A 12,261-nucleotide genomic window follows, 5' to 3' on the forward strand; every position below is an offset into this window, starting at 1 on the left:
TTGTCATCACCTCCGATTCACTGTGAGCTTTACGTTCCGCCACTTTATGGATTGACCCCGCTATCACCCTCTACCGCCGCGTCATGTTCGAGTGCTGTGGCATCGGTTGTAGCCTACTGAGCTGTTGAGCAACAATCATCGTGGTGTCTTTCAGTATTCAGGTTCATCCTATACTATATATTATACTTGGCTATAACTTCTGTAAACGTCAGCAAGACTTCTGGAGGAGATGCCGATCAGCAGCAGCAGTACTTAAACCAACTATGAGATTGATTCAACCTCACGCATCACATGACGACATCATTCAGGATCAGTTCTTTTCGATATCAGCATCGTCCTCAAGCTTGGCTGTAACTTCCGTAAACTTCAGCAAGACTTCCGGAGGAGATGTTGGTCAGAAAATCAGTTGTGATTGAAAGTATGTGAGTTATTCTCATGTCAGCTCTGTTCAATAAGTATTGAAGATTTTTACAGTTAAGCCGCTCAAATTGAGGTCAATTTGTTGGTCAGGATAGCCGAGCTGTAATATCCTGGAGATTTGATCCCTGATTAGACCATAGTGCCAAATATGCCGGATCGGAATATGACCATCACCGTGACAACTGTGCTATAATCTGACATGTCAAAAATAAAGATCATTCGTTTACGGATTTTTGTACTGACAACACCTTCAGCCTTCTGTTTATTCTTCTGCCTTGCGATTTTGTGCCTTTGTTATAAGTTCAACGTTTAACTCAAATTGGTGAAATTCGAGGTTTTACAATATGAATTTGACATTTATTGGACTATTTTTTGTGTATATCGATTAACCGGCAACTGTCCAGTCCCGAGCTGCCCGGATAATCTACGTTCTACTGTAGCTGTGTTTGCAAAATTGATCTAATTTTTGTCGCGCGAGACGTCATCGCGCAACTTTTTGTCACGTGCCCAAGGTGGAATGTATAATGAGGTGTTGTTATAGCGCTTTTGGCGATCCTCCCCCTGGGCTCCGATTTTAACAGATGGTTTTCCGCTTGTATATGTATTGATGGATTGTTTACGTTTTGCATGGTCAATATTTAGTGGAGATCAATTTGGGTGAATATTTTAGTTTATTAGAACACAGCCCGTGATTTCCAATGGAAATTTTCCTTCGAGAACTTGAAGCGTTCGCCAAACGCGGAAAACTAACTGTCAGTTTTCTTCGTCGATTCTTCTTCCACTTAGCTGTCAAAACGGGCTTATAACTTGACATGATATCTTTACGGTCCTTGCACGTGCCACAAAAAGTAGCTTAATTTTGCTAAGGCAGCGGTAATCGCTGATGCGGCCGGGCGTGCGTTTTCTGAAAATATATGAAATTTGACACCCGCAGCGGGTGACAGTATGAAACCGCATACGTCAGAATCAAACAATTTTGATTTTTTCGCACGCACGTCCGCAGCACGATTACCGCTGACTACCCGCTTGGCAAACAGTAACTCATTTTGATACCTCTCGCTCCCCCGGGCCCTAGTTTTGAAGGAATCATGCGACACACTCGCACTCCACTACCCCATCCAAACGCCAAACGCTCCCACCATCGAGGTGTTGATCAAAATTTCTCTGTGTGCATGAGACACACACTCGCACTCCTCCAGCCCTCCATAACCGATCGCTCCCACCGTTGCGAAGATGGGAGAATTTTTGCTCTGAGCGAGACCCTGAAGCGCAAGAGATGACACTATGTGTGAAAGACGATCATTATTCGATATGATCAAAATGCGTCGATTGTCGTTTCATTTATCTGGTAATGATGTTTTCACTTCATCAAAATTTTAAACGTTAACAACTAGGCTGATAACAATATTTGAAATGTAAATCAGAATTAAATCAATTCATTTGAAATAAAATAAATTCCATTATACTTTATTATGACCATATGATCAACACTGTTACATAGTTCCATTTACATTGTGTTCTCCGCTTTCGCGCTGTGTTGTGAACGTTCGAAACTCATTGCCAGAACGAATGCAAAGTTCTTTTGGGAAGTATTGGTGCCGGAAGATGCAGCGAAAATCATTAAGTGTTAATAGAAAAGTGGTTAAGTTCATCGTGACAGATGTCAACGCAGACGTAAATGCAGTATTTTTTTGTTACTTGATCTACGGGTAAGTGCATGCATAAGAAAAAGAATTTTCCAAATGATGTTTATGTTCTAACAATCGTACTGCTTTTAATGTTTGTTTATTGTTCTATTATTTTCCATCACACCTAGCTATTACATTACCAAAGCTCCTGATAACAGATCAAAGCAGATGGATAGGGCATACAGAGTCGCCGTTTAATTTAAAATATCTTCGTGATCGGTAAGTTTTAAATAGTACACCGCTGGACATAAAAATGAAAAAAAAATTGTGTGAGTTTTTTTGTTTTTGGCTCAATGCATGCGCTAGATGTGTCATCGGCAAGAGTGAGAGGCGTACTGAAGTTGCAATCGCCGATTTTTGCCTTATATACTCCCATTTTTGGTGCGCTACTAATCTGAGTTACGTGTGCCGATGACGTGTCGCGGCAGTATAAAAGGAGAGCCAAATCGTTTTGCACTTCATTCATCAGTCAGTGGTCAAGGTGTAAGGTTGCTGTTAAAAAAATCCACAAAATCTTCATGGGTTGCGGTAAGCACTGCACACCAGAGGAACAAAAACACATTCAGGGGCTGTTTCGTGAGAACGTCAAAATAAAGACAATCTGCAAGGCGTTCGGCCGTTCGCGGACGTTTGTGGACATCGCCATTCGTAGCGACACTACGAGTAAGTCGACAGGTCGTCCGCGAAAAACAACGGCTAACGTTGACGCGCAGATTGTTAAAAAGAGCAGGGTGGACCCTTCCAAAACTTGCACTGGAATCAAGCAGGAACTTGGATTGCAAGTTTCGTCGAAGACGGCGTCTCGCCGTTTACACGACGCTGGGTTCTGTGCCCGGAGACCACGGAAGGTTCGGAAGCTGCAGCCGGAACGGAGGCGGCCACGTAATGGTGTGGGGTTGCTTCTCCTGGCACGGCCCGGGTCCTTTGGTCCGTATCATCGAGACACTGAACTCGGAAGGGTACAGAAAAATACTTAGTCGTAAGATGTTTCCATACGCTCGACAAACATTCGGCGACGAAGAGCATTACATCTTTCAGCATGATAACGACTCAAAGCACACATCACGAACAGTTAGATGTTATTTGGCAAACCAAGATGTGCAAGTTCTACCGTGGCCTGCGTTGAGTCCTGACCTCAATCCAATTGAAAATCTGGGGTCGAATCTTAAGGACAAGCTCAAGAACCAGCATGCATCCTCAGCGGATGACCTATGGGTACGCTGCGAGGAAATGTGGAAACGCATACCTCCAGAAACCTGCAAGAAGCTCATCCTAGATATGGCTACTCGCTGCCAGGCAGTGAAAGAAAATAATGATCAACACATTGACCGTTAGAATGTGTTTCGCTCTGTGGAACACCGCAACACCACCTCCCAACCACCACTTAACCAGCTCTTTTCAGGGCTACCAAATAATTCTGAAAAGAACTATGTTTTTCGGTCAGAAAAAAAGTTCCTATTTTTATGTCCACAGGTGTAGCTTTAAATCAACAGCTGTTGGACCAAAAACGCGAAGTAGCAAATAAGAAATTAGAGCTAATGATGAAAATAGCTAATAAGAAATTAGAATAAAAATTGGCAAAAGCGAACAACCAGATAGAAATAAGATATGAACGACTTGCCATTTTAAAAAATAAACCCAATTAGATATAACCAAAAATATTGCAGTGTTAATGTAAATACATCTTTTTTAATTTACAAAAGGAATGTTGAAAATGAAAATGAAACTCCTTTACGATAACATATGAAAACATTGGAATATTTATGCTGTGATGTTTTTGTTATTATATCGTTTTTAATTTAATCATTTATAAACAAAAACATTTCATCAAGATTCTGCAGCCAACCAATGTTGTTTTCTATACATATGTTGTGTAGTGCACAACATATGTTTATAATATTTGTGCACTTTTTAGGCGAATAATTGAGACGCCTATCTGCTCCAAGCAGGCATCTAAATTTGGATTTCAGTATTCCTATTGTTCTCTCAACGATGTTTCGTTCTCTGGCATGAAATATATTACAAATAGATTCTTGTGTGCCTGAATCTGGGTTACGATTGGGTGTTATAAGCCATGGTTCGGAAGGATACCCTGCATCTCCTATGATGAAAAATAAACAAATTATCGCTAGAAAAACAAATGTTTGGTATACATATGTACATACCCAACAACTTGTCAGTTATTCCATAACTATGTAGATATCTGAAATGTTTGCAAATGGGACTAATACTCCAAATATAAGCATCATGATGAGATCCTGCAAATCTAGCGTCCGCAGCTCTGATGCGATATTTGTCATCACAAACCTGTTTAAAAGGCAAAAAAATTATAATAATTATAATATATATGTGGGAATGGGTTCGACAACCCTGGTATAATTTGTCAATTGGGAACGAAATGAAATTTACTTCAAGTGTAAGAGTGTGAGGGGTAGCAGTAGCAATCGGGAAGTCGAAGCGAACAGTCAATAAACGAATTTGATGAACCTATACCCTTTCTACATGGGGGCTCAACCGGGATGGATTCAATAATTCGAGAAAAGACTGCGAAACCGCGATTGTGAAAAAGACGAAAACGATTGTGCGTAAAGACGACGCGCATCGTGGAATAAGTGTATGTGCGTATGACGACGTGCTTACACGGTAGAGGAAAACGCGCATGACGGCGTGTTTGTATGTGTGCATAAGAACATAAAGGCCGGGCTACATTGTACTCGCAAGTGTAATTTCGATTTTCACTAGCGCATCTGGCGGCGGCTAACCGAAGCATTTTGCCAAACAATTTGGAGCCGCTCCAGAAAATATGTTATTTTTCCATGTTTTTTACTTTAACTGGACTGGAAAAGCTTTGTAATTGATAGCTAAACATATTTTGCAAGTATTTCAGCCGTTTTCGCATCAAAAATCGATGGAAAAACAACTTAAATTTGAGATCCGGCACGACCATTCCCTCGATGACCAAAAAAAGCTTCCACTAGCCGCCGCCAGATGCGCTAGTGAAAATTGAAATTACACCAGAGAGTACGATCAATGTAGCCCGGCCTTAAGACGACATTCTTTGTACCGGTAGTTGGGAGTGCGTATGACGACGCGCATTCTAAAGACGATAACGCGTAAGACGAAGTGTTTGTGTATGTGCTCAAAACGTACATGACGATGTGTTTGTATGTATGCTAAAGTGCGTAGGACGACGTGCTTGGTACTAATGGTTGCGTATGACGACGCGCATTCTAAAGACGATAGCGCGTAAGAGGAAGCGTTTGTGAATGTGTTCAAAACGCGCATGACGGCGTGTTTGTATGTGTGCTAAAGTGCGTAGGACGATGTCCTTGGTACCGGTTGTGTATGACGTCTTAAGAAACGAGAACGCGTATGACGACGTGTTTGTGTGTATGCGTGTGCAAAACGCGCATGATGGTGTTTGCGTGCGGGCATAAGAAAGGCGCTTAAGTAAGACGCTTTGTGCCAATTATCTGATGATATGTTTGTGCGATACGTGTATGAACGTCATTGTGTGAGATCAGAGGCGCTCTCGTGTATGTGTTTGTGCGTATGAGAGGAGTGCATTTGACGGCGCGCTCGTAGTAGCACAAAAGAACGCAGGTGGAGTGATTGTGAATCAAAAAAAAAAAAGCGTTCCGAAAAGACGGCGCGCGTGTTGAGCAAATAAGTTCGGTGTGCGTGAAGTAAAGGTGAAGTAAGCGAAATGGCGGAAGAAAGAGTGTTGATTCTCATACAAGACTATACGCGCACGGGACTTATGCGGTTATGTGAGTTGAAAGTTATACCTGCAACGGGAACCAAGGAAGAGATGGCGATGCAATTGGTAGAACATGAACAGCAAACATCAAGCAGTGGATCGGCTGACATGGAGCAATTTCATGATGTCGATGCAGAATCAATTCAAGATGCGGGACAGGCATCAGGTGTAAATGAAATGGATTGGTCAGTAAGAACGTTAATGCATCCTTATTCATTTAGAGATGTAGAGGAAAGTATTCCTACGTACGGTTCCGATAAGACGATCGATTTCTGTGTGTGGATGGATGAATTTGAAGCGGTTGCGCGAATGGCAAAATGGTCCGATGACCAAAAATTCATCATGTGTCGCAAGAAAATGACCGGCAGTGCGCGGAATTACTTACTTACGATTTGCAACATAACGTCATTTTCGGCATTGAAAAAAGCACTTTTGGTCGAGTTTGGGAAAAGAGCGCGTCCCTCCGATGTTCATCGCCAGCTAGCAACATGTCGACGTGCAAAGGACGAGACGGCGCTTGATTTTATCTATAGAATGCAACGCATTGCTAAACAGATAGATTTGGACGAGGAGAGCATATGTGAGTACATCATAGATGGAATCACGGATGACGAAACGCAGAGAGCTGCTTTATATGAAGTGCGTACGATCAGTGCATTAAAAGTAAAAATTGAACTTCGAGAGCGTGCTATTCAGAAAGGAGCGACCCGAAAAACATTCAGTGCTTCGCAGAATATCGTCACCAAACAAAAGACGATGAGCACAAAAGTTCGTTGTTACAATTGTGGTGAAACCGGTCATCGTAGTTCTGAGTGTGTGCGTAAGAACAGCGGACCGAAATGTTTCAAGTGTGGTGAGTTTGGACATGTGTCGTCGAAATGCACAACAAAAGATGATCGAGCGACCAACCAACAAAACGTGTTACTGGTGAAAAAGCTTCCAAGTATTCCAGTAAGAATAGCGAGCGAAAAATACGATGCGGCTGTCGACACAGGTAGTGAAGTGACATTGTTACGATCAGACGTGCATAAGCTGATTCCAAAAAATCTGCAGAAGTGGAGCCCAACGACACAAAGGTTTTGCGGTCCGGGTGGCAAAGTAACAAACACTTCAGGAGAAGCTATTGTCTTTGCAACTGTCGGCGAAGCAGAATGTGAGGTAAGATTTGACATTGTTCCTGATGCGGCACTTGAGGTACCGATGTTATTAGGAATGAATTTCCTTAGAAGTGTTGATTTTGTGATTAACAATACGGGCGTAACGATACAGCGTAAAAAAGTGGATAAAAGCGAGACCAGTGGTACAGGCAATGGTGAAAACGTGGAAGAGAATACATCGTGGATTTTTCAAATTTCATGTGAACGTAATGAGTTGGATGTTCCATGTGAGTGGCGACAAGAGGTAGCGAATATAGTGAACAATTATGTACCCGTTGAAAAAGTGAATTCCAATTGTGAGCTAAATATTGTGGTGCAGGACAATAGTGTTGTTCGGATGAATCCGCGTAGGTCGGCTCCGTTGGAAAGAAAGGTTGTTCGGGAGCAGATCGAACAATGGTTGCGTGACGATATTATTCGGCCTTCAGAAAGTGCATACGCGAGTGCAGTGGTAGTGGTTCCGAAAAAAGACGGTTCTCATCGGGTGTGCATCGACTATCGTGAGATAAACAAGAGAATCGTTCGTGATCCCTATCCCATGCCGAATATAGAGGATCAAATTGATCAGCTTGCTGATGCTAGAGTGTACACCACTTTAGATTTGAAGAACTCATACTTCCATGTACCGGTAAAGGAATAATGTAGAAAGTACACAGCCTTTGTAACACCAGAAGGGCAGTACGAATTTATGCGTGCACCGTTTGGGCTTTGTACGAGTGGTAGTGCGTTCGGGAGATTTATCAGTTCAGTGTTACGTAATTTGATAAATGAAGGAGTAATGTTGGCGTTCGTCGATGATGTCATCATCTCATCGCGAGACGAGGAGCAGGGGCTAGCAGCGATCAGGCGTGTGCTGGATGTAGCGCAAAGCGCGGGCCTGAAATTCAATTGGAAGAAATGCGTATTCCTGCAACGACGTGTCGAGTATCTGGGATACCAAATCTACGAAGGGCGAATCGAACCATCGTCGCAGTGGAAAAGGTAAGAAGTTTTCCCGTACCGACGAATGTGAAACAGCTTCAGCGTTTTTACGGTTTAGCCAATTATTTCCGGAAATTTATTCCTGATTTTGCGAATATGATGAGGCCATTATCGATGTTGTTAAAAAAGGAAGTTGAATTTATTTTCGAACGTAGTGCAATGGAATCATTTGAGAGAGTGAAGCGAATACTAACGGAATATCCAGTTTTGCACATTTTTAAATTAGGTCGTAAAACAGAAGTGCATACGGATGCAAGCAAAGACGCCTTGGCAGGGATTTTGATGCAGTATGATGATGAAGGGAAGTGTCATCCATGTTATTTTTATAGCCGGTTGACAAACGCAGCGGAAAAGAATTATCATTCTTTGAATTAGAAGGATTAGCAGTGGTTAAATCTCTCAAAAAGTTTAGATGCTACTTGTTAGGTCAAAAGTTTAGTGTCATTACGGATTGCGTGGCATTCAAGCAAGCACTAAACAAGAATGTAGTCAATGCAAGAGTTAGTAGATGGCTTGTCGTATTAGCCGAGTTTGATTTTGATATTGAACATCGACCCGCTGAGAGAATGCAACATGTAGATGCATTATCACGAGTAAGTGTGTTAAAGATATCGGTATTGATTTGTAAGAAGATGATTAAGGCTCAAAAAGACGACGAAAAATGTTGTGAAATAGTACACACTATAGAGCATGGAGGAAACTGTGGTAATTTCGTATTTGCTAATGGATTACTTTATAAAGAAACAGGCGGACACAAAAGAATTTACGTACCACGTTTCATCGAAGTAGAAATAGTTAGGCGAGCGCATGAACAAGGACATTTTGGAGTGAAGAAAACTATGGAGCGGTTAAAGGAAGAATATTACATTCCGAATGTTGAAGAAAAGATTAATGACTGTATTAACAATTGTGTTGAGTGCATTTTGAGTGAGAAGAAGCGAGGAAAGGCGAAAGGTCATTTACAGCCAATTCCTAAGGGCGATGTACCGTTAGATACTTTTCATATGGATCATTTGGGACCCATGCCTTCGACTCGAAAATCTTATAATTATATTTTGACTATTATTGATGCGTTCACCAAGTTTGTCTGGATGTTTCCGACAAAGACGACATCAGCGCAGGAAGTTTTGAAGAAATTGGAAGTAGTGGCTACTATGTTCGGAGATCCTAGGCGCATAATTTCTGACCGTGGAGCAGCGTTCACGTCAGGAGCTTTTCAAAAATATTGTGAAGATCGTGGAATAGAGACACATACGATAGCGACAGGGATTCCTAGAGGTAATGGTCAAGCCGAACGAATTCATCGTGTGATCATACCGGTACTGACGAAGCTTTCTATTAAGAATCCAGAAGAATGGCACAAATATGTCACTGACGTTCAGAAAGTATTGAATAATAGTTGGCAAAGAGCGATACAAACAACACCGTTTGAATTACTATTAGGAGTGAAAATGAGGACTAAAGAAAGTGTAGGATTAACTACTCTATTGGCAGAGGAGCTGCGAAATAATTTTCAAGAGACTCGTAATGAATGGCGAAAATGTGCAAGGGATGGGATTCAGAAGATACAGGAAGAGAACAGGAAGTATTACAATCTTCGTAGAAGACCAACACGAATCTATCAAGTGAGTGATATTGTAGCTCTGCCGGTAACACAATTTGTCACAGGAAAGAAGGTTAAGCAAAGGTTTTATGGTCCTTATGAAATAACTAAGAAAATGCCATATGGGCGATATGAGGTGAGAAAATTAGATGATAGTGAGAAAGGTCCTAGAGTGACCACTAGTGCTGCGGATGCGTTAAAGCCATGGGAACATTCGGGACGAATGTAGGTCAGGAAAGGCCGTGTGGGAATGGGTTCGACAACCCTGGTATAATTTGTCAATTGGGAACGAAATGAAATTTACTTCGAGTGTAAGAGTGTGAGGGGTAGCAGTAGCAATCGGGAAGTCGAAGCGAACAGTCAATAAACGAATTTCATGAACCTTTACCCTTTCTACATATACAATGCCCTATATTTGTATGCACACTTATAATTATAGCATTGAGGCTGTAATATTTTTTTCTATTGATATAGCGAAGGGGGCGATATTTGGGTTTTACTATCCTTATGTGGGTCCCATCTACACACATCACCACGTCTGATATTCCTGACCTTTCAAACAAATATTGTTTTGCCTCCATTCTTTCAGATTCTTGGCCTCAGCATCATTTTTCGATCGGAAAAATTCGATAGGCGCTCACGTAAAACTGACAGTATAACTATTTCTTTCATACACCTGCATGAAGTCGATTCCCATCGAGTTCAGTACTTAGTGTAGGCAAACCATTTTTTAAAATATTTAATAAATGATTTTTTATCACCCAAAATATTGAAAAAGAACCAGAACAACTACCAACTTGCTTTTACATAACGTTTTTCAAAACCATTAACCTTGATTTATGGCATTTTTCTGATATTCGAAAATTTTCGCAGCTCAATGAGTTGCGGATTTTTCGCCATACAAAGCGGAACGATCGAATTTTTGTAGCATAGTTCATTTTGCTCGTGAGTGTCATGGTATACCAGTTTTCAAAAAGACCAGTAAAATGAACACCTTGGCGGCGAAATGAGTGTCAAATGACACCAAAATGACAGCCGGATCGATCGAATTTTTTCGATCGAAAAATTGTGCTGAGGCCGTCTGTCATACTCAATTGTATCCAATCGCCCAATAGTGTGATAAGAGGTGGTATCAAATCTCGCAGTGTTTGAAAAAGTTGTTTGTGCCATGGCTACGTGGAAGTCTTGTCCAGTTCCATGGTGATATCTGCCCTCTCCGAAGAAAATCAAACAAGCAGCAAGTTTAATTTTTGCACTCACTCCACTACTTTTAATACATTCTAATTGAGGCTCATTTTTTTTTTTCGAAAATTGGTTACGTAACCCTGAAACATTGCAGAAACCTACAAACAAACAAAGAAGTTAAAATTTTAATCAAACACAATTTTATTTTAATTATGCTGTGTCTGATAGTTTAACAGGATATGCATTTTTCCGTAAATCACTACGTTTGTTACGCAAATCTCTTTTTTCCTGTATTTCGACGTCATCGGTAAACATAATGAAAAACATTTTAAGTGTAAAGGCGAAATGATTATAGCACACGCACGTAATGTTTGCACTTTAAACTGAATGATAATTTCATTACCGATTCTGAAAACCGATCAACGGTATCTTTGATCGTAGTTATGACGACAAAGCACTGAACTACGCATGCTAACAGGTGTGGTATACTGTCATTTGACTGTTATAAATTCATTTACAAATGATCGCCGTACGCCGCCGCTACGGACGGATTCAATAATACCTGCCAATATGAAAAAGGAATGACTACCCTACAAACAACGAGCAGGATATTTTATCATGGTGTGTGTAAAAACCTAGAGTTAAGCGGAGAATCGGTGTGAAATACACGGAGGCGAGAGCGCGTTTTGGTTTCGACACAGTTTTGGCACTAACACAGTTACACATGTGGAAATGTGTGCGTTCATTTTCGGCCAGCTCGCTCAGTTTGATCTGCTCACAGCGCCGTGCCGATATGGGTGTCTCGCTTGCACTACTGCACCGAAAGTTCCTCTGTGTGCTCACGTTCTTGCGACCACATGAAATCGTCAGTACAGCTCAAGGATCGGCAGCGAGCGGCCGCACGTGCGTCAGCCTAAGTCCTGGACGATTGGTGTTATGATTTTGTAAAGTGTTCAAGTGTTGTGCGCATTGAAGTGAAGCTGCGCGAATGATTCGTAATGCATGTTATGTACATCGCGCAGCTTCATTTCGTACCTTTTTTATGTTTATAACAAGATCTACGCAGATATTCGGCCACTTCAACGTTTGCATCGATGGAGCGATCGATTTTATTTTAGTTTGATATTATGTATGTAAATGTGTGAAATCGTGTAAAGTTCTGTAAATGTTTGAATAAAGTGTTGAAAAAAGATAGACGCGTGTTTGTTTTCTTGTTTAGCTTTAGATAACAAAAAAATACGCAGCGAGTGTGAGCGATCGCTGAACGAAAGAAACGCACACAGCGCAACACGAAAGAAACTAACACAACCACACGAAAGGATGCTCGCGCATGGGCGCGAGCATTGAGAGAGCGCACCGTATATTTTATATGGGAGCGGGAGAGAACCGTGGTACCCGTTCCCGCCCCCTTTTTTAAGCCTAGGAAATCTTCCATCGGCCTAACTCTAGGTTTTTACGCATACCATG

The 12,261-nt window shown here is 41.5% G+C and overlaps 1 long non-coding RNA gene across 1 annotated transcript in view; it reads right to left on the reverse strand.

Annotated features, from left to right (window-relative positions):
- Positions 1–2,333: 2,333 nt before the first annotated feature.
- Positions 2,334–12,261, reverse strand: part of LOC121595444 — a 57,694-nt gene continuing 47,766 nt past the window's right edge. Inside the window, exons 4-5 of the long non-coding RNA XR_006005166.1 lie at positions 4,274–4,415; positions 2,334–4,209 (exon numbers count right to left, since the gene is read on the reverse strand). This is a non-coding gene — a long non-coding RNA (uncharacterized LOC121595444). The remainder of the gene's footprint in view (positions 4,210–4,273; positions 4,416–12,261) is intronic.

Source organism: Anopheles merus, chromosome 3R (genome assembly GCF_017562075.2).
Source record: "Anopheles merus strain MAF chromosome 3R, AmerM5.1, whole genome shotgun sequence".
NCBI classification, from domain to species: domain Eukaryota; kingdom Metazoa; phylum Arthropoda; class Insecta; order Diptera; family Culicidae; genus Anopheles; species Anopheles merus.